The following is a 6,691-nucleotide window of genomic DNA, read 5'->3' on the forward strand; positions in this document are numbered from 1 at the left end:
ACATTTATGTTACAAAAAATAGGTTTAAAAAAAGTTTTTGATATAGCAGGGGCAATTGGAGTTTTACCTTTATCTGAATGGGTAGCTTTATTGGGTATAAATATTTCATAACCAGTAGTCTTTTGAAAATATTTAAGATAGCATACATATTGCCATTTTACCAGCATCAGTTAGACTTCTTTATACTAAAATATAAATTTTAAGTGATAATATTTAAAAATATCTTATGTGGTTTTTAATGCAAGAGAAAGAATAACAAAGGCAGTGAGAGAGAGAGAGAGGGAGAGAGAGAGGAACAGGGAAAGAATTAGAAACAGGTCATTATTTAGGGAAGAATCAGCTACTAAGGTAGTTATTCCAGTATAACTCATAAAGGTATTACTTTTTTTCCATTTAATAATGGTTTGGTCAGAGTATTTAGGGCAAAAGGGTAAAATCAATATTGATACAACATCTTTCAAGAAAACATTGAAACATTAACACTGTATGACTTAAACTTATTTTCTAATTTTAATTCATTTGTATTCAAATATGTAAAACACAATGGTAAAATTAAATGTCAAAACTTTTTTAAAAGTAAAAATGTAAAATTAAATGTAAAAAAAATATGATGTAAAACCAACCATATGTAGAATATAAGCCAAAGTATTGTCACATATAAGGATATGCAGGTATATGTTAACAGTAGGTATCATCAGTTTGTGAGGTACACTAGAGATGCTTTCAAGTTGACTTATTTTGTTTGACTTACTGTACTTAAGAATTGAGAAAATTAATACTTGTTCTTCAAGTGCTCATTCAAAGAATGGAATTATCTGTATGTGAAGCTACAGCACACACATAGAGGCTGCTTTGGTGAGTCACCAGGGAATCTTCCTGTATCCTAAAATCTAAGATGCTCATGCTCTGTTGATCTGGGAGGGAAAACCAATCCCCAAAGCATAGCCCTGTTACAGGAAGAGTCCTGGACTTGGCAGTCAGCTTTCCACGCAGACACCTCTCACAATGTCCTTTCCTGCCAGCAGCACACCCCAAGGCAATGTGCCCTGACCCTCAGTGCACACTGGAATCTCCAAACTGCAGGTTATAAATGCAGAACGGGGCTCTCAGAGATCTGGATCCAGGACATTGGGAACAGAGGCCATGGGTTCACATTTTATATACTTATGCAAAGTATAAGTATTCTAATCCTGAGACAGATGACCATGCTTGTGAGAGACTAAGGAGAAGAGAAGAAAAATCAGCTTTGAAACCAGCCTCTTGGTTTTCAGGGTCGTATACTATAGGTCAGAGACAAAGCTATAGAAGGAGATCAGAAATACATCTTTGGTACCAATTCTTCCCTAACTAGTACCAACAGAAGGTCCCAGATCAAAACATTAGAATTTAATGGAGAGGATTAAGAGAGGGAAAAACCACTGAGCACATGCATGCATTCTACACGTAAACACATATAAATGTATTTCTGGAAATAATGATCTTTGCCACAAGAAAGCTAAGGACTGTAAAATTTATTTCATTCCCCAAATTGTACATTGTAAATGTGAAGATTATACATGTGACTGTAGAACTGTTCCTGAATCAAAGCTTACTGCTTTTAGAGAACGTAAGATAATCACACCTAAATGCAACTTTTGTGGGCAAGGCCCTAACATGACAGGAGATCCAACAAAGGAGAGGCAGGCCGACTGACAGAGCAGGAAGGACTTCGGGGGTGGGACTTCCGAAGGAAGAGGTGAACGTGCAGGGAGCGCTGCGGAAGGAGGTGAGGAGGCAGTCTAAATTACTCACAAGTCTAAACAGACAAATCGCAGTCACTTTCTGCCCATGCTCTACACTCCAATATTTAGCTCTATCAACTCAGTCCTAGATGAGTTCCCTTCCAGTCAGCACACGTTCATGGCCAGTCGACTCTGACTTTGTACTATGCTAGATCCTGGGGACACAAAGAGAATAGAGGTTGGAAGACTTGATCCCTGTCTTGGAGAAGCCACAGGGAGTGGACCAGGGGCCTGGTGGGAAGTGAAGAGCTCCCTTCAGGGGACCCTGAACACAGCCTTAAGTGATAGCACCACTCCCAATAATAGTCCACAGGCACACTGGTTAGAAATATGCAGGGGTTTCCAATGTGGTATAAACATAATGAAAAACTGTCACTGTGCAAGTGGTTCACTAGCGTTTATAAAATATTTTTAAATATACCATCATCTCATCTCAGCTCCATGAAGGCAGCTTTGTTTTTTTCACCAACGTATTCCAAGTGCTTAAAATTCTGCTTGACATGTAGTAGGCTTTCAACAATATATGTTGAATTTAATTTCATCTTCACAGCCCCCCACATTTTATGGAAGAGAAATTAGTGTTGGATTTGCTCTTTCTGAACCATCCAGCGTCCTCCAGGATACATGTGAGGCTGGCAGAGTGGCTCGGTCATCTTTGCTGCTCCAGAGCTCTTCGTTCTGCTTGATCACTAAGACATTCTGGTCGGTTCATATGCACTGTATTCCCCTCTCGCCCAGTTTTTGCAATACTCACGGTGAAGTTTTAGAGCCACCTAGTGACGAGGTGAGGGGCGCCCTTAGCCCAGCACCCTGGCTGTTCTCTGAAAGGTCCCTGTAGAACAGGAAATACTGCAATTGTCCCTTTGGCCGGCAGGTGGAAGCAGCTCCGCGCTTTCGGTGGAGAAAAACAGAACGCTGTTTCTGCGTTAACACTGCCGTTTCCTGTTAGTGTCACACACTGTTCCTTCTATCTGTATTCATTACAATAATATCAGCCCTCAGAAGAAATAAGCTGATTTATACCACACCTTGTGAATAATCTTCTCAATCCTTTTTGATGTCCAGTGCTCACTGGAAAACCTACACAATAAAATCACTTGCTGTTGTCACAAAACATGCTGACTATAACTAACAACAAAATAAATCAGTGATTAAAAGCTTGCACCTCAAAACTGGGCAAACCCAAGTTCAGGCTAAGCCACTTAAAAAATGTGAGCTCTTGGGCAAACTACTGAACAGCTTGCTCAATAAAATGAAAATGATGAACTTTGCCTAAGATGATTGTGAAAAGTAAATAACAGTTGGGAAGGTACTGACACAGTGCTTGGAAAATAATAAGCAATCAACAAATTATAGCTATTATGATTTTATATTACAACCTTGTTCTTCTATATATGTGCCATATATACATACGTGTATGTAAACATACACAGACATATATATGTGTGTAGGTATAAAACAACTTAGTATATTGAACACAAGGAAACAAAAGGTGTAATCTATGAAGCAATTTTATTTTTGCTTCCTATGGTCCTTTCCAATCCATTCAGTTTAGGCAAATTATTTCTTTGCTTCATAGATAGAATCTAGTGTAAGTCCCATGCTTTTCTGTTATTCTTAGGTAATATAAATTCTTCCAGTCACTTCAAAGCACAAAGAAACAGCCTCCTTTCAGTCATGTAAATATCCGTGTTCTTGTATGGAGGCCAACCTGTTGCAGCCAATCCTCCATCCTGCAGGTCTCTGAGCACTGAGATGCCTGCCAGTCTCTGCCCTTTTGATTTTTTAGTCTCAAGATATACAGCTGTCCATCATGCCTCTCCAGATCCAGGGAATTTCAGAATAGACGAGTTTAAACTCTTTAACCTTATGCTTAAAATGAGGTATAATAACTCTCACCCTCCTCCATGGTGACAGGGAAGTAGGACTCACTGCACACCAATAGCTTTCTCCAAAAATATCTCATAATATTTATCTCCTTTCTTGGAGTTAGCCTTGTTTTTTTGGAGAGGGGCTGGAGTCAGGGATGGACAGAGCAGGGTAGAAATAGCTGGTCCAAGAAGACAGCTCTTCCACGGCTCCTGTCTGGAGTCTCCCTCCCCATTTTAGAACATGCTGTTTACTGTTTATTGACCTCGGAATGAAATGATTCCAACTAGAAAACCTATTATAAAAGCTTATATGGTATTAGACTGGAACTCTAGTGCTCACCCTGGCCAGAACACAGCTGGATTGGTTGTGTTTACTCCTGAGTACTATTATTTAAGATAAACCGGAGTCCATCTAGAGGAGAAGTTCTAGTTAAAGAAGTTAGTGAGCAGATTGGCAACCATCTCCTATTAGATATGATCAAAGGAAGCAGGGTCAAGAAAGTATTATAAGTCTAAATAAAGGAGGCTGTAGACAAGACAGTGGGTTTCACATAATAGGTGGATTGTAATATGGAAAAGGAATGATCATCTTTCTAGGAGGCTTCAGAGAACACAACTAGAAAATCTTGTAAAAGGAAGAAAGGCAGAATTGTACTCAGGAAGGACTTTCCAGTAAATAGGACTTACTGAAAGGGGAGTAGTCTGCTGGGTTTCTTTACTTTGGAGATGTTCAAATAGGAGGATTACCGTTAGTTAGGGCTTCAGGAAATGGTTCACGGTGGAATAACTGAACTCTCCAATTTGCAGAATGCTTGGGAGGGCACAGGACCCTGGAAAATTCCTCTAACCTCACATAGGATTTGAGTCTTATGCCAAACCTCAGAGATGAACTCAGTAAATCATTCATCAAAAATCACAGCTCACAGTCAGCAGCAATGCATATATCATTACCCATTCTGTCACTTATTTCATCTGGAAAAGGAAGACACTCATCATGGCACAGGACTGTTAAGCAATCATGGGTACTTTGGATGAACCATGAAGGAAGAAGCCTGGTGTCACAGGTTAGCGTTTCACTCCCTTTGAGTTAACGGGTAACTCATGGAGCCATTGTAACATGAAACTTCTCTCAAATGGCCTTTACCCTTCCACATATCCTTACGTTCATTATTAAATTGGTATTAAATAAATCCATCAGAATCACGCTGTATTTCAAGTTGACCTGTTTTCAATTCACTCAACATATTCCATTGACCATATTAATTTTTTTCTCACCATTTTGCATTTCTTTCTTGTTTTCTTGTTGCATGATCAAGCATTCACTTATAGAGTCAGTTTCAACTGTCCTTTTTAAATCACAGAGGCTACGTGAATGGTGAATGTTCAGTGTATGCTTAATCCACACTCAGCAACGAAACATTGAAATTGTCAGGAAATCAAAGGAGATACTCTATAAACTGTCAGACTGTCTTTATCACTGCCCTTGTGCTCATCCTTTCAATCCAATTGGCTTAACTGATGTATTCCTTTTTTAAAAATTGATATGCGATCTTATGAAGGTTTCACATGAGCAACATTGTGGTTATTACATTCACCCATGTTATCAAGTTCTCCCTCAACACCCCATTGAAGTCACTGTCCATCAGTAGTAAGATGCTATAGAGTACTACTTGTCTTCTCTGTGTTATACTGCCTTCCTTGTGATTCCCCCCACATTATGTGTGCTTATCATAACGCCCCTTAATCCCCTTCTCCCTCCCTCTGCACCCACTTTCTTCAACCCCTTCCCTTTGGTAATCCCTAGTCCCTTGGGTTCTGTGAGTCTGCTGCTGTTTTGTTCCTTCAGTTTTGCTTTGCTGTTATACTCCACAAATGAGTGAAAATATTTGGTACTTGTCTGTCTTTGCCTGGCTTATTTCACTGAGCATAATATCCTCTAGCTCCACCCATGTTCTTGCAAATGATAGGATTTGTTTTCTTCTTAAGGCTGAATAATATTCCACAGTGTATATGTACCACATCTTCTTTAACAGATGTATTCTTAACATAACTCATCAGGAATGACGAGTGCACAAAGAAGGTCCTTTTCTAAGACAGGAGATGACTAACTTTCCATTCCATTCAATACACTGGTTCTAATTGACATCAGTGATAAAATAATATTATCAAAGGCCTAGAGACTGGAGGACAAAGTGTACAACGAAGAAGCAGTGAGTATTCTTCTGTATCAATGTCTTAGTATATGTTCAGGACATTAGAGAAAAATAGAGCTGAAGTGGCAGATTACAGTCACACTGTGGAAGACCTTTAATTCCAGATTGGGGGGGCATGGATTATTTGGCTGTTTGTTGGGATCCACTGAAGGTTTCAGACAAGTGTGATCACAAAGCAGACAGACCAGGTAGTACCTGTAAACTGAATTCCTATCTGTCATAGTCCTCAGCCTGTAGACCAGAGTGCTCTCCTACCAACCCACAGAGTGCTCTTCGCCAGTGGTGTGGTGAAGTAATATCAACAACTCCTGGCCAATTAAGTATATTGTAGGAATGTATCCTCTTCCTTCACTCTTTCCCTTATTCTTCATTCTGCATCTCCCTGTGCCACTGCAGATGTTTCAATGGCTTTCTGGACCTGGAGTCTTTGCGGTTTATCTGTCATTTAAATCCTAGTATTGACTCCTTGGATCTGAAAATTGACTGGACTCCCTGGCTTTTACCTTCAGTGCTGCCTAGGGTGCAGCTTGTGCTCACCCTCCTGGCCAGTCTGAATAACCTCCATCCTATCCTACTCAGCTCTGGTCCGTGGGCCCCTACCTTATATCAGTTAATTTGTAAGACCTGTTTTCTTCTGTTCACCTGTGGGTAAAATTGCAGTATTTCCAGAATCTCTCACCTGGCCTTAGTTAATCTCCATATCAATAGGTGTTTACAAGAGATGGAGAAAAGCAGTACATCTCCATATCAATAGGTGGTTACAAAATGAGTGGGAAGCTAGGGCACACTTAGATCTGAGAGATCTGGTGGGGTTCTTTAGGCAGTG

Source organism: Manis javanica, chromosome 3, assembly GCF_040802235.1.
Source record: "Manis javanica isolate MJ-LG chromosome 3, MJ_LKY, whole genome shotgun sequence".
In the NCBI taxonomy this organism is placed as follows: Eukaryota; Metazoa; Chordata; class Mammalia; order Pholidota; family Manidae; genus Manis; species Manis javanica.